Genomic DNA, 23,977 nt, shown 5'->3' with positions numbered 1-23,977 from the left:
TTCAATTGCATCTAAATCAGGTCATCTCATTGTGATTCTCTAACCATTGTATTAGTGATCTAAATCTCTTAACAGAGTTGGCTTAACAACTATTTGTAAATCCTCTAACAAGGTAGCATTTCTATTGAATTGTCTAAAGACCTCTAACAAAGCCACTCCTAATAGGGCGATTAAATCCTTTAACCGAGTCACACCTAATAGTGTGTTTTATAACCTTTAACATGTTTGGCTCCTAACAAGGCTCACTTTAGAAGAGTGAAAATCAACAACTAGTTACAATTGGTGGTTTTCCCAAATTGGGTTTCCACGTTAAATCTTGGTGTCATATGTGTTCATGCTTTTTCTTTTATGCTTGCAATTAAGTTAAAGTAATGATAATCATTGATAGCATCTTAAGTTCTGCAAAGATAATTCATTACAGAGTTACAACATTTAATGTTGTTGGAAATAATCAAAACTAGCTAGGTTACTAAGAGGGGAGGGGTGAATCAGTAACCTCAACAACTTTTCATTAAATCAGCACTTAAAAAAATAAATCATTCACCATTGATTCATCTAATCTACTATATGCATGAGAAACTGAAAGATAAACATTCATGAACATAGAATTTTGGTGACCCAAAAAGCTTCCAAGTAGAAAGTAAAACTAGGGTGGGGATGATACCCACAAAACTTCACTACTGCAGTATAAAGTTAGCCTGTTAGGGCTTACATTGACCACTTCTAATGATTTTCCCTATTAAGAGCAATTAGGACTACTAGGTCCACCTTGTTAGAGGTTTTACAAACATATAATGAAGTATGCACTCAGTTAAGAGATTTGAAGAAAGACTGTTAAGTCTACCCTGTTAAAGGATTTAGAAAATTGATTCACCTGTCAGGATGAAATAGTTGATCTAATTTACAACTTGATTGCTAATTAGATCCTTGAAGTACAGATCACCTCTTATGATTGATATAACTTTTATGTTCCTTGTAGACCTTGCTGAATACTCCACTCTACTACTGATTCACTCTCACTTTTCTGAAAAAATTACATCTCATGCATACATTGATATAATACATCACACACACACACACACACACACACACACACACACACACACACACACACACACACACACACACCATTCCATCATTTACAATTACAAGGTTGGCTAAAACACAAGTATACAAAATATTACTATGTCAACCAAATGGTAAGTACTCAAGTTTGGTAAGCTGACTAGGTGAACTTCTGATACTTGGTGTACACTGCATTACTCGGCATCATCATGCACTCGGTAGAAGTAGAGGCTTGATCCATACTAATCACACAACGTAGCTTCGAACTTGGTAACCATTTGAGACTTGGTAGATATAGTGTCACTCAGTAGATATTGAATCCTTTTTTTACTTGCTTTCAATTGGTAAACACTACACATCCATCACTCTGTAAACACTGGCTTCCATCACACAAAATGATGACTCAATAAACACTACGAAGCTCAGTGACCACTATCTACTCGGTGAGCACTGCTGGACTACACACTTACTCTGTAGATTTAGGAATGCTCGGTGTGAACTGCTTAATTGATTAACTCACATGGCAACCTCTGAATGCTCGGTGTAAACTGTAGACTGAGTGATGAGCTCAGTAACCATACAAAACTGAATAAGTTTTCTCACTAATGACAAATATAACATAATGCCAACAATCTCCCCCTTTGGCATTAGTGACAAAAACACTTATGAGCCTTAGGTATACTGACATACTGATTTTTTTGATTTTTCAAAATTGATCTTTGTAAGGATGTTGTATATGCATTTTCACATATCTCCCCCATACATATGACATAATATATACATAGGCTTTCTCTTCCTTTTTATTTTGTACATATATCAATCTAATTTTCTAGCTTTGTCTCCACATGTCTCTTATCTCTTACTCCCCCTTTTTGACAGTAATGCTAAAGAGTTATACAATATATTCAAATAGAGACACCAAAATGTGAGATAAATTTGGAGTGTACCTTGAGAATAAGAGCCAATGTCTTATCCTAGTTCTCTTGCAAAATTTTGCAGGTAGAGAGTGCCACTTGAACTTCTATAGAAAGTTCAATCATATGATCTGCTATAGAAAAATTGTTGTCATGGATCAATGTTTTGGAGTCAGCAATATGTTTCTACATTGAGTCCATGATTGGCAAGATCACGTTTTGGATATCTAGCAATGTGGACCTGATCTTGGCTTCCTCTCTCACCAATTTTTCCTGCATATCTAACAAAAATCTCAGCTTAATATGATGTGTTGAACTTGAGCTGGGGTCAAGCTACAACCTTTGAGCATTGGCCTTCATATCTACATCAATCTTATTCAATTTTTCTTTTATTTCTTTGGTATACTTGGTAACATCACAAAGCTTACCAAGAAGTGATGTTACATTGGTGAAAGAATGTTTAAAATTGCTCAAAATTGAGGATAACTCTACCTAGTTAATAGCAATGTGCTCAAGCACCTTATTATCAAACCTTTTCTCTGCCTTTTCTATTAACTTCTCTTAACTAGAAGTATCCTCATTGAACTTATTAACTACTTCTTCCAACTATAACAAAATGTGTTGAGATGAATCCACATCAACATGTATAGCCTCTGTTATTATGTTCTTTGCATTCTCAATTATTCTAAACTCTCTATCTCTTTCTACTCTTAACTGTTTCTATTTTGCTTTCTGTTCCAAAAGTTGGTTGACTAGTCTCATTTCTTCAACTATGGTAGTATCCAGATCCAACTTTGGAATTACAATTTCCTTGTCCAAACCAATATCTTCATTGATTTCATTACTAGTAAGTAGAAGTTTTAAAGGAGTCCTTGGTTCTACTTCTAACCTTACTTTCTTGGACTTAGGAATAGAAACAATTGTAGAGATAGTTGGACTAGCTGTAAAAACTTGAATGGGTCCAACTAAAGGAAAATTGAAAGAAGTGCTAACAAAATCTAAAATTGATGTGCTACCAAAAAATGAAGTAACAATAGGTGGAGAACAAACTGGAGTACTTACAACATAAGAACTGATAGGAACAAAAATTGGTGCTATCAAAGCTTTAGTAGACAAAACTGTAGAACATGATGGTAAACTTACTATACATGCTATTGATGAGATTGATAAAATTGTGGAACTTGATGCTTCACACACTACTGGTGATGACTCGGGAGCTAATGAGGAGGGCTATAGCTCAGTAGATGAAGTGGTAGACACTTCCATTGTAGATACTTGGAGTTGTGAGGTAGCAAATAGTGACTGGACAGATGATGTATCTATTGTAGTTCCGATCACATTTGCTAAAGCTGTCACCAACCCTAATGATGTAGTAGTCTTAGGTGGAGAATGAGAAAGGGAGGCTATAACTTGTGCTACTATTCTCATTGGATCACTTTCTTCATCTCCTTCCTTTTCTTCCTCTTTAGCTTCTTCCTCTTTCTCTTCATCATCATCCTTCAATGCTTGATAATTGTCAACATCAGAAGTGACACATAGAGTGTTATCCTCTTCTTCATTATCACTATCATCATCATCCTTGATTTCCACTAGATCATCACTAGGCTTGTACAGATGATAAATGTTTTTCCACATGTTTGTTGCATCCCTAACCACATGCTCAATATCTTTTATCAAAATCAAATATGTATGGAATCTTATCATTATTTGACCTTCATTCTGTTTCATCATTGCCTTAATTTTTGCATCCAAAAGACTCGATAGCAATTGCTTCAATGATTGCTCATATATGCCTTTAGCTATTTGCACAGCTAAATCACACCTTGGCTGCAATCTTGCCAACAATTCATTTGGAATTTGAAGGGCAATCTGATTAGGGAAATATTTCCATTTTCCCATTTTATTGAGTACCAATTCCTTAATTTCCATCTTCTCAACATCTGTTCTTGTCTCAAATTTTAGAGCTTTGAAGTTTGTGATGCCCGCACCTTCTTCCATTTGTTTCAACCTTTTTTGGAGGGTGAGTGGGGGCTTGCTCAACACAACTTTGGTGCCACCTTTCTTCTTAGATCTTCTTGTGAATACAACTGTGGAGGCTTTGGATGGCTTGGTAATAATTACCTTGCCCTTCTTTTTCATAGGCTCTACCTCCTCTTTAGATTGTTGTTGTTGTTGTTCTTCTTCTTCTACATCCTCTTTTTTTCCCTCAGTAAGCATGAGAGGGGCACTTGCAGATTTCAACTTAGCTACCTTCCTCTTGCCTTTTCTTATAGCTTGGGGTAGCTTGATTTCAAGTTCAATTCTAGCTTTAGCTTCTTCAAAAGTTCCAAAAAAAGGTAGCTTTGGATCTATTGGTTCATTCACTAGTGCTTCAATGATATCTCTGGTTTCATCAATATTAACCTCATATGGAAGAGGTTTTACCCATGCAATTCTAGGCTTGACTGCCTGAATATACACTTTATCATAGCCAACCATAAAACATGCATCATCTTTATAATCCTCGACTTGCTTGGGAGGAATCATGAGCCTGTTGTTCATTTTCTCCTTAAAAGCTTCAAAATAATTGTCCGTAATGCTATCAAAATTTTTACCCATTTCTACAATGAATTCATTAATCTGATACAAAATTGGAATATCTTTCCTCCATACAATTGATCATTTTGATGGGAAAAACTTTTGAACATAAAAGAAAAGACATGTTAACAAAGAACTAAATTTACAAGGGTTGTTCTTTGATGTCCTGATACTATCCATATTCTTATTCAGTTGTATCAATAATAATTCTGACAGATCAAAATAAAAAATTTTCTTTACAAACTTAAATGCCAAATCCACAGCCTCACACAACACAATGTTCAAAAAACTGGAGCTATAAATCTTGTGGGCAATGACATGAATACCAAACCTTAATTCAACATCAGAAACAATGCTAATCTTCAAACCTCTACCATCCCACTCAGCTTGGGTTTTCTTCTGAAGTTCTTCTCGACCTAGGGTTTTGGTGGTTTTGGCTTTACTCAACATGGGGAGACTCGTAATCTTGTGAATCATTTTCTTTGTGATCAATACTGGCTGTTCTAACCACAACTGACCATTGTGCATAGGACTGAAAATGTACCTAATCCACTTAACTTGGCAATTCCTTGGCATATCAGGGATGTGGGTTAACACTTTGACTTCTAAGTGCTTATGCTCAGGTTTCAATGAACCATCAACACAAATTTCTCCTAGGGCACTATCCATCTCTCGGGTTCCAATTTCTTGAACTGAACACTTAAAATGAGTGTGAATATCATTAATGATGAGTACCTTGGGAGGAATTTGTGATTGAGCTCCATTAGGGTCCAGTGATTTTGCAACTGCTGGTACTATCTTGAAGTTTGGTGCTTTCCACTCCACTCCTTTTACGAGCATTTCAAAACCTCTCTTTTTCTTGCTATTGTTGCTACTTCTAGATGCCATGGCTGCTCAATAAAAGAGAAATTCTTTGAACAAATCTTTGCTGCAAATTCGCTTGAAATTGTTTGGATGCACTTGGAATCACTCTGCTCTTTGTATTCTGAAGTTGCAATGAAAAATGAAGTTGAATTCTGCCCTTTTTGATAAAAATTATTCATTAATGCTCAGTACGAAGAGAGCCATAATGACATAGTGCATGAGAGGCTATCATCCACTTACTATGTTCGATAGAAGTTTGTGACTTGGCGATTGAACAAAACTTTTATTACTCCCGACCTAGCTCGGTTGAGTCTATGACTAACCTTGCTTGGTATGACCTGATCTCATGTGATCCCTCTATCTCTAAAATACTGGTTTGGATCTTTTGCTTTCTTTCATTTGGAACTGCTCGAGATATGACTTGAAGATATAGTTCTAGTTCCTCCTTAGTGAATCTAATTGGAAATGGTGGAGTCACCCACTTCTTGAGTGACATGGCCATCATTTGAACTGGTTTTCTTGATAGATTAAGGAATCCACTGTTGTCTCATCTACTTCCTAATATTATCAACTTTAGCTTTCTTTTCATCTTCAACTTTACCTATATTCATGCAATTCTTAGCTATATGACCAAGTTCAATACATGTAAAACATCTTATTGTAGTATCCTTCTTTCTCAAGTGATGCCTTTCATAGTTTATACTGATGTGTCCATATTCTCCATAGTAATGACATCTATACCAAGTATTTTAGCCTCAACCAAATATTTCCTTAACAAATTATTCAGCTGGATTGAATGGTTTAGATCTACATTTAGATGCCTTGTGACCTTGTTTCTTGCATATGTGACATTTTCCTTCAAATTTTGGTTTCTCCTTGCATTCATTGGCTTTATGACCTCACAGACCACAATTGTAATATTTTCCATTAAATTTTACCTTTCCATTGCTCCAACATTTGTTAGATGTATGACCTAACTTACCATAGTGATTGCAAGTAGGTCTTTGATTCCTTTGGTCAACTTGTTTGGAGGATTCACCTTCTTCTTTGTATCCAAGTTGTGCTTTACCTTTCTACCTATAGAGATTATGGTCATTTTGTTGATTCAATTGATCCATGTCTACTTGAGATTTCATTATTCTTTCATTGAGTTTCTTCTCAGAAATTAGATCATCTTTCAAGCTTTCATTGATTTTCCTTTCAGTGATTAAATCATTCCTTAAATTTTCATTTTTAGATCTCAAACTCATGATTTCCTCATTTTCATTGGAGAGCTAATTGATAAGATTTTCTTGCTGATTTTGATTTTCATTGTTCCTCATTTGTAGATCTTCATTTTCCTTATTTCTTTGTTCTAAGATTTCACACAATCTTATTGACTAGATTTCTTGTTCACTTTTCAATTTTCTTACTTCTTCTTGTAGGGAGCTATTCTTTTCTAGGAGTTCCTTGATTGCATCATTTGCTTCATTTGAATTTCTTGAAGGTAAAAATTCTTCAATATTTTATTCAACATACTGGTGGTCATTCATTTCTTCTGCAAGTTCCTTCCTTCTTTTTAGGGATTGGAAAAGATGCTCTTTTGCTTTCTTGAGTTAAGCTATAGCCATCTTCAGATCTAGCTTTTCATTATCAGTGGCTTTGTCAAGTCTAAATATCTCCATTATCCTTGATCTTTTCTCAAGCTGTTAAACTTTATTCTGAGAACCACAAATGCTCTAATACCAATTATTGGAAATAATCAAGACTAGCTAGGTTATTCAGAGGGGAGGAGTGAATCAGTAACCTAGAAAACTTTTCATCAAATCAACATTTAACAAAATAAATCATTCAACATTGATTCATCTAATCTATTGTATGCATGAGAAATTGAAAGATAAACATTCATGAAAACAAAATTTTGGTGACCCAGAAACCTTCCAAGTAGAAAGTAAAACTGGGTTGGGGATGATGCCCACTAAACTTCACTACTATAGTATAAAGTTGGCCTGTTAGGGCTTACATTGACCACTTCTAATGATCTACCCTATTAAAAGCAATTAGGACCGCTAGGTCCACCTTGTTAGAGGTTTTGCAAACATAAAATGAAGTATGCACTCGGTTAAGAGATTTGAAGAAGGACTGTTAAGTCTACCCTATTAAAGGATTTAGAAAACTGATTCACCTGTCATGATGAAACAATTGATCTGACTAGATCCTTAAAGAAAAAATCACCTCTTGCGATTGATATAACTTTTCTATTCTTTGTAGACCTTGCCGAATAGTTTGCTCTACTGCTGATTCACTAACACTATATTCTCAAAACATTACATCTCATGGATACATTGATACAATACATCACACACACACACACACACACACACACACACACACCATTCCATCATTTACAATTATAAGGTTGGCTAAAACACAAGTAAAAAAAAATATTATTGAGTCAACCAAATGGTAAGAACTCAGGTTCGATAACCTGAATAAGTGAACTTTTGATACTCAATGTCTATTGAATTAATTGACATTTTCATGCACTTAGTAGAAGTAGAGGCTTGGTCCATACTAATCACACAATGTAGCTTCAAAATTGGTAACCACTAGAGACTCGGTAGATATAGTTTCACTCGGTAGATACTAAATCCTTTGTTTAGCTTGCTTTCACTTGGTAAACACTACACATCCATTAGTCGATAAACATTGGCTTCCATCACACAAACTGATGACTCAGTAAGCACTATGAAGCTTGGTGAGCACTGCTAGACTACATACTTACTCGATAGCTTTAGGAATGCTCAATGTGAATTGCTTAACTAATGAACTCACATGGCAACCTTTGAATGCTCGGTGTAAACTGTAGACTAATTGATGAGCTCAATAACCATACATAACTAAATAAGTGTTGTCACTAATGAAAAATATAACATAATGCCAACACATGTGTGTTTTCTGAGCATTAGCAATATTCAAATTTTAGAGTTTATTTTGTACTAACATCTAAGGGTCTAAGATTTATTTTTGTAGTAATTGATTCACCCCTCTACTCTTAAGCACTTGTGTTATATTTTCAACAATTGGTATCAAAGCTATTTTGGTGCTTATAGAGAAGGTTTCAAGGACTTAAGCTAAAGATCAGGATGTCTTACAAAAGAGAGATTCCCAACTTGAACAAAGACAATTTTGCAGCATGGCAAGGACCTATGAGGTTACATATAGCTACTATTAGTGATTCAGGTTGCAAATATCTTGATACTAAATAAAAAACTCCCATTGGAACATTATCAATTGAAGATATTTCTGAAAAAAGAATCACGATATCATGATGATTGATATTGCATCTACTCTCAGTTATGTTGAATTTGAAGAGGTAAAAGACTATAAAACTGCTCATGAAATGTGGATCAAACTAAAAGACATCTATGGAGGAGATGACAATGTAAGAAGAGCCAAAGTAGAACATAGGATAATTTGATCAAATGAGGATGAGAGAAGATGAGAATATTGAGAAATATGTGGAAAGAATCAAGGCTAGTGTAAGTGAAATCAAAGCATCTAGAGGAGACATTAAGGAGACAACTGTTGTAAGAAAAGTACTTAGGAATCTTCTTCCTATCTATCCAATTAAAGTGTCTATTATTCAAGAAATGAGATGTGATCCAAATAAAAAATTAACCTTGGATGCTCTAGTTGGAAGACTAACAACTTTTGAATTAGACAACTATGATAACTATGTTCCTATTTCCAAAAATATTGAGTCCCCATTTGAAGCCAAACTCTCACTTAAGGAAAAGAGCAAGAAATCAAAGGTCAACCAATCAAGAATTGAAGAAGAAAGTAAAGAAAATTTTGATAGTGATCTTGAAATTTTTGAAGCCCTACTTGCATAGAGATATTCCAAAGGTAGAGGAAAGTACAAAGGTAAAATTCCTCTAATCTATTTTTCTTGTGAAGAAGTTGGTCATATTGCTACTAGGTGTCCTAATAGAGAAAGCAAGGATGAAAAGAAAAACCACAAGAAAAAAGGCAAGAAGAAATTCAAAAATCACAAAAATTGCAAGGACAAAGGTAAGAAATGTTGTTTTATGAAAAAATATTTTTATAATAGTGAAGATGAAATGGTGTATATTATTGTAAAAGATGAGGCTGATGATGAAGGAGATAAGATGGCACTTATCTCTCATGTTAGAAAAAATGATACATGTATTATTGACAGTGCATGTTCACACCATATGACTGGAGATTTAAAAAATAAAACATTTTGAACATTATGATGGAGGTAGTGTAAGATTTGAAAACAATGAACCTTGTTGTATAAAAGGAAAAGGTCGTATCTCATTAACCAATGAACTTATATGTGATAATGCCTATTGAGTTGAAGGACTCAAGCATAATCTATTGAGTGTGGCATAATTGAACAACATTGGATTCAAGGTAGAATTCATGAATGGAAAGGCAAAACTACTAGATAAAAAAGGAAATCTATTTGGATTTGGCAAACAAACAAAAGATAATCTATTTTATCTTGATCTTAGTGAATGTTCATGTTTTATTGCTCAAATAGAATAAATTTGGTTATGGCACAAAAGACTATGTCATGTAAACTTTGAAAATTTGGTCAAGATAAGCAAACATATAAGAAGAGTAAGAGGCATTCGTAGTTTGAAGAAACTTGATATGGGTTTATGTAAGAATTGCCAAATTCATAAAATGGGAAAGACTAGTTTCAAAAGCAAAAACTATCAGTTAGGAGAAGTCTTAGAAATTGTACATACAGACTTATGTGGACCTATTGGAATAGAGACTTACAATGGAGAAAATTTTTTCATTCTTTTTGTTGATGATTATTCTAGAATGATGATTGTAATGTATCTAAACAAAAAATTAGAAGCTTTTGAAAAATTCAAATGGTGTTTGGCAAGAGTAGAAAAAGAAACTAGAAAGAGATTGAAATGTTTAAGATCAAATAGAGGTAGTTAATTCATCTCCAATGAATTCAATAATTTCTACATTGAAAGAGGGATTAAAAGACAAGTATCAACCCCTGGTATACTTCAATGGAATGGCATAACTGAAAGAAGAAATAGATCCATAATGGATTGTGCAAGAATATTGATGATAGAAAAGAATATTGCAATCAAATATTGGAAGGAAGCTATTAGCACTGCAATTCTTACTTTGAATAGAGTTCATTTGAAGAAAGACTCAAATGAAACTCCCTATGAACTATGGTATGGCTATAAACCCAATGTCAGTTATTTCAAAATATTTGGTAGCAAATGTTATATCCTAATCTAAGAAAATGTTATATCCTAAAAGAATCTAGAAAAGGAAAATTTGGTGTAAAAGGCAATGAAGGCATATTTCTAGGATACTCCTATAGAAATAAAGCATACAAATGTTTGAATTTGTCTACTCATAAAATCATAGAAAGTGCACATGTGAGAATTGATGAGTTTGTAGATAAAAGTGAAGAAGAGGGAAAAAAATGTGCCAGAGGATTACAAAAGATTCATTTACTATGAACCTAATACACTACCAAATCTATCTAAAAGAAAGGAGACTTCACCTCCCGAGTCCCCAAAATATCCAATAGTTATCGAGTTTTAGACAGTGCAACCCAAGTTACAATTTAAAGGACTTGAGTCATAGTTAGAAGCTACCGAGCTAATTCAAACCTAGTCTGAAGGACCTAAGTCATAGATAAAGGGACCCAATCTTGATACTAAATTTCATGATGAAAATAGTTGAACTCATACCAAATCCAAAGAACCTGTGTTAGAAAAATATGTCAGAAGGCATCATGCACCTGATCAGATCATTGGAGACAAATCTAATAGAATAATGACAAGAAGCAAATTGAAAGGTACATGTTTACTTGCTAAATTTAAACCAAGAAATATTAAAGATGCATTAGATAATGAAAGTTTGGTTGAAGCAATGAATGAGGAGATAGAATAGATAGAGAAGAACAAAACTTGGACTCTTGTTCCTAGACCCAAGGATAAAAATGTAATTGGTACAAAGTTGGTATTCAGAAACAAGCTGAATGAAGATGGAAAAGTGTCTAGAAACAAAGAAAGATTGGTATGTAAAGGTTATTCTCAAGAAGAAGGTATTGATTATGATGAAACTTTTGCCCCTATTGTAAGGTTAGAAGGTGTTAGAACTTTACTTGCATATGCAGCTCACAGAGGATTTAAAGTGTATCAAATGGATGTTAAATCTACATTCTTTAATGGAAATCTTGATGAGGAAGTCTACATTGAACAACCAAAAGGTTTTGTATATCCTAACAAAAGAGACATGGTCTGCAAATTACACAAAGCGTTATATGGTCTCAAGAAAGCTCCTAGAGCTTGGTATGAAAGACTAGATAACTATTTGATATAGATTGTTTTTCAAAGAACAAATGATAATAGTAGCTTGAATATCAAAGAAAGACTAGATAAAAAGATTGTGTTGGCAGAATTATTCAATGATGACACTTTATTCATAGGAAATGATGACTTGTGCAAGAGATTTTTAGAAGAAATGAGAAAGGAATTTGAAATGTCTACATTTGGAGAGATAAAATTCTTTGTTGGATTATAGATTCAATAGAAGAAATATGGTATCTACATCACTCAATCCAAATACATCAAGGAGATACTAAAGAAATTTGGAATGGAAGATTCAAGACCAGTTGGAACCCCTATGTCTACTAGACGTAAGCTTTCCAAGAATGATGATTCCAAAGAAGCAGATTAGACCACATACATATCAATGATTAGAAAATTGCAATATGTAGTACATACAAGGCCTAATATTGCATTAGAAATTGGTATGGTGGGATGATTCTCAACAAATCCCAAAGAAAATCACATGATGGAAATCAAGACAATCACGAGATATTTGAAAAGTGCTAAAGACTATGGCTTATGGTACAAACTCAAGGGAAATTTGGACTTATAGTTATTTACCGATGTTGATTGGGAAGGAAGTCTTAATGATAGAAAAAGCACTAGTGGAAGAGCATTCTTTCTTGGTTAAAGACTAGTTTCTTGGACAAGTAAGAAACAAAATTGTATTTCTCAATCCATAGCAAAGGAAAAATATGTGCTAGGAACAATTAATTGTTCTAACATTGCTTTGTTCAAAAAATTGTTAGAAGGAATGAAAATATAGATCAAGGATCAAGTAGTCATATATTGTGATAACACTGGTGCAATCAATATATCAAAGAACCTAGCAATGCATACCAAAACAAAGCACATTGCTATAAAATATCACTTCTTAAGATAATTGGTGTAGGATAAAGAAGTCAGATTGGAATGTGTAAATACAAAATAATAAATTGTAGACATATTCACCAAGCCATTTCCTAAGGATGCATTTTTATATCTAAGAGGTAAGCTAGGGGTCATTCCCCTATCTGAATCTCACTAAATAAAGTTTAGTGATGCATCAACTAGAGCAAGTTGAAGATCAATCAATTGATGGAGTATTGGAAAGGGCATATTACAAATGAATCCATACTTAAGGTGCATTGATATTATCAAAGTTGTTTTCTTTGGCATGAGTTGTCAAAGAGGGAGAAGTTTATTGTCATATCTCATAGAACTTTATTTTAAGAAAAGAGGGAGAAGTTTTGTGGGAAGATATCAAAGAGGAAGAATAAACTTGGTAGAATTTGAACTGCAGATAGAAATTTTTTGATAGAGGGAGAAACTAAAAAGTTCACACTAATAGAGGGAGTTCTTTGAATGAATCTAAGGATATGTTCTCAAATTTTTTTTATGTTATGACATGTTGTGTTGCCATCAATGCCAAAGAGGGAGATTGTTGGATACAATTAATTAATTATGTATTGTCTTTGATGTTACACAAATATCATTAACAGTTAGTGTATGCCTAGCTCACTTGGATAGAGAAGACAATTTTTTGCATCTACCGAACATTCCTATGCTTTCCTAGTTCAGAAGATAGTGTCTATCAAGCATTCCTATGCTTTCCTAGCTCAAAAGATAATGTTTACCAAGTTCACTTAGGCATTGAAGGAAATTTTGTAGAAGATGAGTGTTAACCAAGCTCACTAGGTTAATGAAGGAAATATTGGATAGAATCATTGTTAATCGAGATCACTCAGTTACCAAAGGATCTTTGTGAGTTAGCAATGTTAACCAAAATTTTGTTGGTTAACACAAGGAAATTATTTCTAACTTAGTGTCTATCGAGCTGGGTTGGCTAATGAAGGATTTTCCTATTTTGGCATATCAAGCTTAATTAATTTATCTATTGATTCTAGTCGACTAAGATGACAAATGTTAATTATTCTAAGTTGTATTCTAGCTGAATTGAAAATGGAAAAGATATAAGTATACGATCGAGTTGTGATATAATGTGTGGGTGCGAAAAGGTTCAATATTAAAGATTTGAGGATTGCTCTAAGTAAGAAAATCTAGAAACAAGAAGGATTTGTTTAAGGAGATGAAAGGATACATTTGATCAAGAAGGATCAAGTACAAGAAAGAACATAGATCTATAATTAGTAAGTAGCTTGCATCTAAATTAGGTCATCTCATTGTTACTCTCTAACCATTGTAGCAGTTATCTAAATCTCTTAACAGAGTTGGCTTAATAGCTATTTGTAAATCCTCTAACAAGGTGGAAATTATATTAAATTGTCTAAAGACCTCTAACAAGGCCACTCCTAATAGGGTGATTAAATCCTTTAATTGGGTCACACCTAGCAGTATGTTTTGTAACCTTTAACAGGGTTGGCTCCTAACAAGGCTCACTTTAGAAGAGCAAAAATTACTAACTAGTTACAATTGGTGGTTTTCCCAAATTGGGTTTCTACATTAAATCTTGGTGTCATATGTGTTCATGCTATTTATTTTATGCTTGCAATTAAGTTAAAGTAATGATAATCATTGATAACATCTTAAGTTCTAAAAAGCTAATTCATTTACCAAGTATATTCAATATTTACTGAGTTACAACATTTTATGTGTTTTTTTTTAGCATCAATAGTGTTCAGCTTTCAAAGTTTATTTCGTACTAACATCTAAGGGATCTAGGATTAAATTTTTTAGTAAATAATTCTCCCCTCCCATCTCGGTTACTCCTCTTATATTTCCAACACTAGAAGTGTGCCAAAGTTTTAGGAATGGAAATGGGAAACTAGGATTGTCACCAAAAGGAATATTTACAAGATAAACATGGTGGATTAAAAAAGGGAAAAGAGTTATGAATCCAAACATAGTAATTTTGTGGTCTTTGAAAAAACTAGAAAAGATAAAAGTGTACATTTATGACAATAACAATAGGGACAACAAGGATCTAGAATACCTGCAAATAGAACATGGCAACTAAAATGTGTAATTATAGGCTCTATAATACTTGACCAAGTGGTAAAAAAATTCAATCTCCTTGTGGAATGAGAAGATTACAGTTTTCACCATTGATTTAAAATATCCATCATCAATAAATAGTGAGAGAGCCAAAAATAGCCTAGACTTAGTTGGTAATGTTGGAAAGTTGTGGTTGGATACTATCTTGACTTATTAAATATTAATAAAAATATATATAATATTTTATATATTTCCTTAATTTTATACATTTGGAGTTTTAAAATCTTGGCCTACACTCAGTGAGGTCATGAATTAGGGATCTTATTATTTTCATGAAGTTAAAACATTAACATAATAATCTACACCCACAAGAACAATAATGCAATAGGGATGAAAATCTTGTGAGTACTCTAGACAAACAAGGATATCAAACAAACTAAGTTAGAATAAATGCCACAAACTAATAATGTAATGTCTAAAACATGTAAGAACAACATAAGAATGAGGACTAATATTTTGGATAGATCTATCCCAATGGGAGTTTGCTACATTCTAGACATCATGATAGAAATCCTCCCTAAATAAGCATTCTCTTGAACCTACCATACATCATGTAAAGGTTATTTAATATATTTTTCTAGTCAGTCCATAATAAATTGGCATTTCCACCCATAATTTTTTATGATCCTAGAGGGCAGCATTCACTAACACCTTAGGGTTTTGGTGCAATGGTTTGTAGCATGTGGTATTAGAGCCTCCACCCAGGTTTGAGTCTCAAAGTGGGTGGAAATGTTAGTATTGTAGTGTTAATCTAGGACTCATAAGACCAAGGGAGGGCCCATCATATGGGTGCACATCTAGCCTAGAATCTAGACTACAAGGCATGGTAGGATGTTATGATCCTGGTGGGTGGCCTTCACTAGCATGTCGGGGTTTTGGTGCAATGGTTTGTACCATAAATTTATCTACATGTTGAAATTAATTAGCAATTTTTAGTGAGATATTTGTTCCTTTGTAAAAAAGTTTTTTTTTTTTTTTTTGTGAACTATATTACAGTTATAATTTAATAAGTATCACATTTATTGCACTCATGACTATAAGGGAGCTTAATTTGGCTAAGTAACTTGGAGAGTTGATCAAAACTAATTTAAGACATATATTTGTATATTTTTCACAAGTGGAGCTTGTTTGCCAAATACTCATTGATTATATTGTCTTTTTAACCTAATCCTTTTAACCACCTATATATATATATATATGTTAGAAATCTGATTGAAAAGATCATTGTAAGAAGAAGATTGATTGCAAAGGTGATTGTTGATAGAGAATGTTTTCAATCATTGTTTTTTCATTGATGTCAAACTTGCTATTTGCTGGAATGACAAACTGCTTATAAGATCCCAAGTACTATCACTTAGTCGATTGATGAAGAGGATTTAATCAACTAGATGTAACAAAAGTACCTAAGAGAAAGGTTGAGTTATGGTTTTGTAATGAAGTGCAAGGATTAGATAGAATAATGATAAAATGATGTATTGAAAATATACTTGAAGATATAAAGGTTGGCCACACTTAGAAACTTTAGAAGTTTAAGTTATAACAAGGTTGACTACAAAGCTTAACTAAGTTCATTAGTGAGGGCTGAGCAAGCTAGTTGGAGCCAAGCAAATTTTCAGTTGGAGATGAGAAAATGGAAAATTTAGTGTGTGACAAGTAAAATAGAAGGAGTTGAGTAAAGATTAGATGCCGAGTAAGATGTAGATGCCAAGTAAGCAACAAGTGTCGAGTGCCAGTAAAACTTAGTGAGTGCTGAGTGAATTCACAGTGGATGTTGAGTAAAATAGTATGCACCGAGTGCTAGTTTTTCAATAGTTTCGAGCTGTTGCATTATTGGAAAAGTCAAAGATTCACCAAATCTTAGCTAAGAAGGTTGTTACCTAGAATTTTTTGAATCAAATGGAGGATAAGGATGATGAGCTAGAGGCACACAACTTTATATAAACCATTTTTTAGTGAATTCAAGAGGAGTCTTCATGATGTTTCTAGAAGGAACAAAATGTGGGTTAGATTCAATTAATCCTAACTAATCCATCTAAACTAAAATTGAAGGAAGGAAGAATTGAGTGGGAAAGAGGATTCTAGATTTCTATTTAAGGAATCACATACCAAGAAGCTAGAGTTGTTGGTGTGCCAAATTGGGAAGTGGTTGAAGGGATTCAAGGAGAAGGAGGAATAGAGTACAGAGACTCTACTTCGACAAGTAGTTAGAGAGAGATGATTGCACTAATATATTGAGCATGACAACTCAAGGAGAGAAAGCTTGAAGAGGAGGACAAGCTGTCAGAGCTATAGAAACTGAAGCTAGGAAAATTGTGATGAGTTGAAAAGTGATATGAAATATGCAAGATAAGTTGTGAGTTGTAATCAAGTCAAAGCCCCTTATTGTTACTCTCTAGAAATTGTATTAGTTAGGATTAAATCCTATGGACTTAGGTTGGTTTAACAGCCATTTGTAAATCCTTTAATAGGGTGACATTCCAAGCGAATGTTCTAAATTCCTCTAACCAGGCCCTTTTTTAATAGGGCGGTTAAATCCTTTAACTAGGTCACATTGAATTATAGTGTGTTGTAGCCTTTAATAGGGTAGACCTTTCACAGGGCATCACTTCAAAAGAGTGAGAATGGAGTAACATGTTATTGGTGGTTTTTTCAAAATTGGGTTTCCACATAAATTACTATGTTATGTGTTGATTCTTCATGTGTTATGATTGCATGTTTATTTATTGTAACATGCTAAGTAGGAAAAGTTTAAGAATGGATGAATGAATAGCTTAATGGGCACACTTTACTTGAAGAAAAAGATTGATTGGACATTTAAATCTTGAATAATTGATTCACCCCCCCCGCTCTCAGTCATTCTAAAGAATTTTTGAAAATTGGTATCAGAGTCATCTATTGATTTAGTTTGAAGGTACTAGAAGTAGGAAGATCAAGATGTCTAAGAGAGAAATTCCCAAACTTGACAGAGATAACTTTGTTGCATGGAAAAGCCTAATGAAGCTGCACCTTGGATCAATAGGTGAGTATGCAAAAACCTTAATTCGAGTGGAACATGCAGATCCAGCTAGACCCCTTTCTGTAGATGAATTGAGCAAAAGGAAGGACCACAATTAGGAAATGTTGGAGATTACATTTGCACTCAACTATGCTGAATTTGATGACATCAAGGGATGTGACACTATATTCAAGATGTGGAGACCCTTGTCAGATATCTATGGAGGAGATCAGAATTTTCAAAGAGCAAAAAGAGAAAGCCTTAGAGGAAAGTTTGACAACATGAAAATGGAGGAAGGTGAGAATGCTACTAAATATGTTGCTAGAATGAAAGAAGTGGTAAGTGTTATAAGAAGTTTGGGTGGTCAATTAAAATATGAAACTGTTAATAGAAAATACTTAAGAACCCTTCTCCTTATCTATGCTATTAGAGTTTCAACCATCTAAGAGTTGAGATGTGTAACAGAAAATGGACTAACTTTTGAAGGGATAATAGGAAGACTCGTTGCATTTAAATTGTCCAACTTTGACAACTACAGAACTGAGAATCTTAAATCTTCTTTCAAGGCCAAGCTAACATTAAAATACACTGAGGAGGTGCAATCAAAGAAGAAGAAAAAGGGAAAATATGCATCCAGTAACAACAACATAGATAAGGAAGATGTGGAAGAATTGGAAGCATTATTGGCTAGAAGATTTCATAGAGGCAAAGGTAAATTCAAAGGTAAACTTCCTATCATTTTTTTTTTACTATAATGAAGTAGGTCGTATTGCTGTAAGATGTACATAGAAGAAGAACAAAAAAGAAAGAAACAAGTACAAGAACAAAAAAGAATATGATAGTAGAGATTACAAGGACAAAGGAAAAAGATGCTACATTGTTGAAGAGGATTCTGATGAGAATGATGATGAAGTAGTCTATGTGGCCATGAAGGATGAATTAGATGAAGATGAGGCCACAATGCTGGTAACCTATGTGAACAAAAATGATAAGTGGATCATAGATAGTGGATGCTCAAATCACATGATAGGAGATAGAAGTAAGTTTATTACCTTTACTCAGTATAATGGAAATAGTGTTAGATTTGGTAATGATGCTCCATGTCAAATCAAAGGAAAAGGTTCTATTAAACTTACAAAGAAAATCTCATATGATAATGCATACTATGTTGAAGGATTGAACTAAAATTTGTTGAGTGTATCATAGTTAGGAAATGTAGGTTGCAAAGTAGAATTTAGAAACAAAACTACCAATATCTATGACATTGATGGAAATCTAATAGGAAAATGTGAACAAACTAGGAGTAATCTATTTTACTTAGATATGGAGGATGCAACCTATCTTATTGTTAAACTTGATGATGTGTGGTTATGGCATAAAAGGTTGTATCATGTTAACTTTGATAATCTAATTAGTATCAGCAAAATGAAGAAAGTCAATGGTTTGTGAAAATTGAAGAAGCCTAAAAGCACAATGTGAAAACAATGTCAACTAGGAAAGGTGCCTAGGTCAAGTTTCAAAAGCAAAACCTAAACTTCCAAAGAAATATTAAGCTAGTCCATACAGACTTATGTGGTCCAGTAGAAGTCCAAAGCTACAAAGGAGGCAAATATATAATGTTATTTATAGATCACTACTCTAGGATGATGACTACTATGTTCTTGAAACAAAAATCTAATACATTTCAAATGTTTAAGTGGTATTTAGCCAGAGTGGAGAAGGAAATAGAAAAGAGTGTGAAATGATTGAGATGAAAAAAAGGAGGAGAGTTCATATCAAAAGAATTTGAGACATTTTGCAATAACAAAGGTATTAAAAGAGAAACATCAGCACCAAGGACTCCACCATAGAATGACATTACAAAGAGAAGGAATAGATTAGTGATAGACTATGTAATAACTCTAATGATGGAGAAAAATGTTGCTTTGAAGTACTGGAGAGAAGCTGTAACTACTATTGTTTACACCCTGAATCAAGTTCAAGTCAAGAAAGGTACAAATGAAACACCTTTTGAATTATGGTATGGTCACTCACCTAATATAAAACATTTCAAAGTATTTGGTTGTAAATGCTATATTCTTAAGGATACTAGAAATGGAAAGTTTGATGCAAAAAGTGATGAAGGTATATCCCTTGGATACTCCACTAGAAGCAAAGCATATAAGTGTTTGAATACTACCACTAACGAGATTGTGGAGAGTACAAATATAAATTTTGATGAGCATGCAAAAGTGCAAGTTGATGAATCTAAGAAACTAGAAGAGTACAGAACCTTTGTATACTTCTATGAAGGAATGCCTATTGAAGATGATGTTTCCAATCAAGTTGGGAATTAGCAACAAGTTTCAGTATCAACCAAATCACAACCAGAGAATGTTGAGCTACATTCAAAAGCTAAGTTGCAGAATGAAAACAATGCTCATTCTGACTCTAAAAACAACACATATGGAAGAGATGGTGAAAGACTTGAAAATGATGTGCATAGTGATTCTAAAGTTGAAGGATCAAACATGGAAAGAAGGACAGAACCAAGACTATCCAAATATGAGAAAAGACATCACCCTGTTGAACAAATAATTTGTGACAAGGATACCAGACCAATGCGAAGGAATAGACTAAGAAATGAATCATGTTTGATGAGCAAGATTGAACCTAAGATAGTGAAAGATGCACTACAAGATGATGACTGGTATAAAGACATGAAAGAGGAGATACTACAGATTGAGAAGAACAAAACCTAGACCCTAGTTCCTAGACTAGCTAATAAAAATGTAATTGGTACAAAATGGGTATTTAGGAAAAAATTTGATGAGAATGGTGAAATCACGAGAAATAAGGCTAGATTAGTCTGCAAAGGTTATTCACAAGAAGGATTTGATTATGGAGAAACATTTGCCCCTATTGCAAGAATGGAAGGAGTAAGAACATTACTTGCATATGCTGCTTACAAAAGTTTTAAAGTCTACCAGATGGATGTAAAGTTTACTTTTCTGAATGGTATATTGGAAGAGGAAGTTTACATTGAATAACTAGAGGGATTTTTTGATGACAACAACAAGGATATGGTTTGCAAATTGCACAAAGCTCTCTATTGTTTGAAGCAAGCACCTAGAGCATGGTATGAGAGACTATACAAATATCTTGTGAAGATAGGATTTGAGAAAACAAATAACAACAAAAACTTGTATATCAAGGAAGAAAAAGGTAAAGATATTTTGATATCTAAAATCTTTGTTAATGATCTAATGTTTGGAGGAAAATAGATTCTATGCAAAGATTTTGTTGACCAGATGAAACATGAGTTTGTGATGTCAATGTTTGGAGAAATCAAATTCTTTGTTAGATTATAAGTACATAAACTAAAGGATGGCATATTTGTGACCTAATCAAAATATATGAAGGAGATACTCAAGACATTTGGGTTAGAAGATTCAAAACCAGTTAGCACACCAATGGTAACAAGACATAAGCTATCCAAGAATGATGAATCTACTGAAGTGAATTAGACATTGTATAGATCAATGATTGGAAAGTTGCAGTATGTTGTGCATGGTAGACTAGACATTGCATTATCTATTGGGATAGTGGCAAGATTTTTTGCAAATCCAAGAGAAAATCATCTTATGGCAGTAAAAAGAATACTAAGGTACTTAAAAGGAACTGATGACTTTGGCTTATATTACAAGAGAAGTGAAAAATTTGAGTTGAGAGCCTACACTGATGCCAACTAGGGAGGTAATATTGATGACAGAAAAGCACAAGTCAAGGAGCACTTTTTCTAGGAAAAAGATTGATTACTTGGACCAACAAAAAGAAAATTTGTACCTCATAGTCCATAGCAAAAGATGACTATGTTGCAGTTGCTATCAATTGTACCAATATCATATCGATCAAACATTTGTTGCAAGGTATGAAGGAAAATGTAACTAAACCTATAATACTCTATTGTGATAACACAAGTGCTATCAACATATCAAAGAACCCTATGATGAATGCCAAAATAAAGTATATTGCAATTAAGTATCACTATGTAAGAGAATTGGTGGAAGATAAGCAAGTGATTATGGAATATGTTAGTTCAAAGGAACAAATTTCTAGCATCTTCACAAAAGCACTACCTAAAGATGCATTTGAATATCTTAGAGGTAAGTTAGGGGTGATACCCCTAGCCACAACTACTTAAGTAATAGCAAGGATTGCTCTACATCAAATGAGTTGATTATTGAAATATTACATTGATGTAGAGGATACTTACTTTAGGATTGTTGCCTGAAGTAATCAAAAGTGTTGACATTTCAAATCACTCACAAGCAAGGTGATAGAGGGAGAAATTGGAGTACCTATAAATGCTATACTTGCATGTCAAGATGTTGAGATAATATGTCTTTGGCATTGTTGTCAAAGAGGGAGAAGTAAAACTTAATAAGAGGGAGAAAGAGCTAGAAACTAATCAACTATTTGAGGATAAAGAGTAAAGAGCAGTAACTGAGCAAAGAGGAAACAATAGCTAAGAGGGAGAAACAAAAACTGATGGTAACATATTTCTTTTTGGTATTTGACTTACTATTTTAACGTTGGTTGAATAGTTTGGTCTAATGGTTAATTAGTTTGGTTTGCTATCAATGCTAAAGAGATAGATTGTTAGAAATCTAATTGAAAAGATCATTGTAAGAAGTAGATTTATTGCAAAGAAGGAGACTATTGATAGAGAATGTTTTTAATCATTGTTTTTTCATTGATGTCAAACCTACTATTTGTTGGAATGAAAAACTACTTATAAGATCCAAGTACTATCACTTAGTTGATTGATGAAGAGGATTTAATCAAATAGATGTAACAAAAGTACCTAAGGGAAAGGTTGAGTTATGGTTTTTTAATGAAGTGCAATGATCAGTTAAGACAATGATAAAATGATGTATTGACAATATACTTGAAGATATAGAGGTTGGACACACTTAGAAACTTTAGAATTTTAAGTTATAAGAAGGTTGACTGCAAAGCTTAACTAAGTTCATTAGTGAGTGCCAAGCAAGCTAGTTGGAGCAGAGAAAATTTTTAGTTGGAGTCGAGCAAATGGAAAATCTAGTGTGTGCTGAGTAAAATAGAAGGAGCTAAGTAAAGATCAGATGCCAAGTAAGATTTAGATGCCAAGTAAGAAACAAGTGCTGAGTACCTGTAAAACTTAGTGAATGTTGAGTGAATTCATAGTGGATGCCAAGTAACATAGTATGTGCCAAGTGCTAGTTTTTTAATAGTGCCAAGCTACTGCATTATTGGAAAAGTTGAAGATTTTCCGAATCTTAGCAAACAAGGTTGTTACCTAGAATTTTGTGAATCAGATGGAGCATAAGGAGGGAAGAATTGAGCGAGAAAGAGGATTCCAAATTTCTATTTAAAGAATCACAAGCCAAGCAGCTAGAGTTGTTGGTGTGCCAAATTGTGAAGTGGTTGAAGGGTTTCAAGGAGAAGGAAGAATAGAGTACAAAGACTTTTCTTTGATAAGTGGTTAGAGAGAGATTATTGCACTAATATATTGAGCATGATGACTCAAGGAGATAAAGCTTAAAGAGGAGGACAAGTTGTCAGAGTTGTAGACACTAAAGCCAAGAAAATTCTGATGATTGAAAAGTGATATGAAATTTGCAAGATAAGTTGTGAGTTGTAATAAGGTCAAAGCCCCTTATTGTTACTCTCTAGCAATTGTATTAGTTAGGGTTAAATCCTATGGACTTACGTTGGTGTAATAACCATTTGTCAATCCTTTAATAGGGCGACATTCCAAGTGAATGTTCTAAAGTCCTCTAACTAGGCCCACTTCTAATAGGGTGGTTAAATCCTTTAACTAGTTCACATTTAACAGTGTGTTGTAGCCTTTAATAAGGAAAGCCTTTTAGAGGGCATCACTTTAGAACAGTGAGAATGGAGTAGCATGTTACTGGTGATTTTTCCCAAATTGGGTTTCCACGTAAATCACTATGTTATGTGTTGTTTCTTCATGTGTTATGATTGCATGTTTATTTACAGTAACTTCCTAAGTAGGAAAAGTTTAAGCATGGATGAATGAATTGTTTAATGGGCACACTTTACTTGAAGAAAAAGTTTTATTGAAAATTTAGACCTTGAATAACTAATTCACTCCCCCCTCTTAGTTATTCTAAAGCATTTCTAACAATATAGAGATA

Source organism: Cupressus sempervirens, chromosome 3 (assembly GCF_028749045.1).
Source record: "Cupressus sempervirens isolate cs-2001-9-10 chromosome 3, ASM2874904v1, whole genome shotgun sequence".
NCBI classification, from domain to species: domain Eukaryota; kingdom Viridiplantae; phylum Streptophyta; class Pinopsida; order Cupressales; family Cupressaceae; genus Cupressus; species Cupressus sempervirens.
This window is presented reverse-complemented; position numbering follows the sequence as displayed.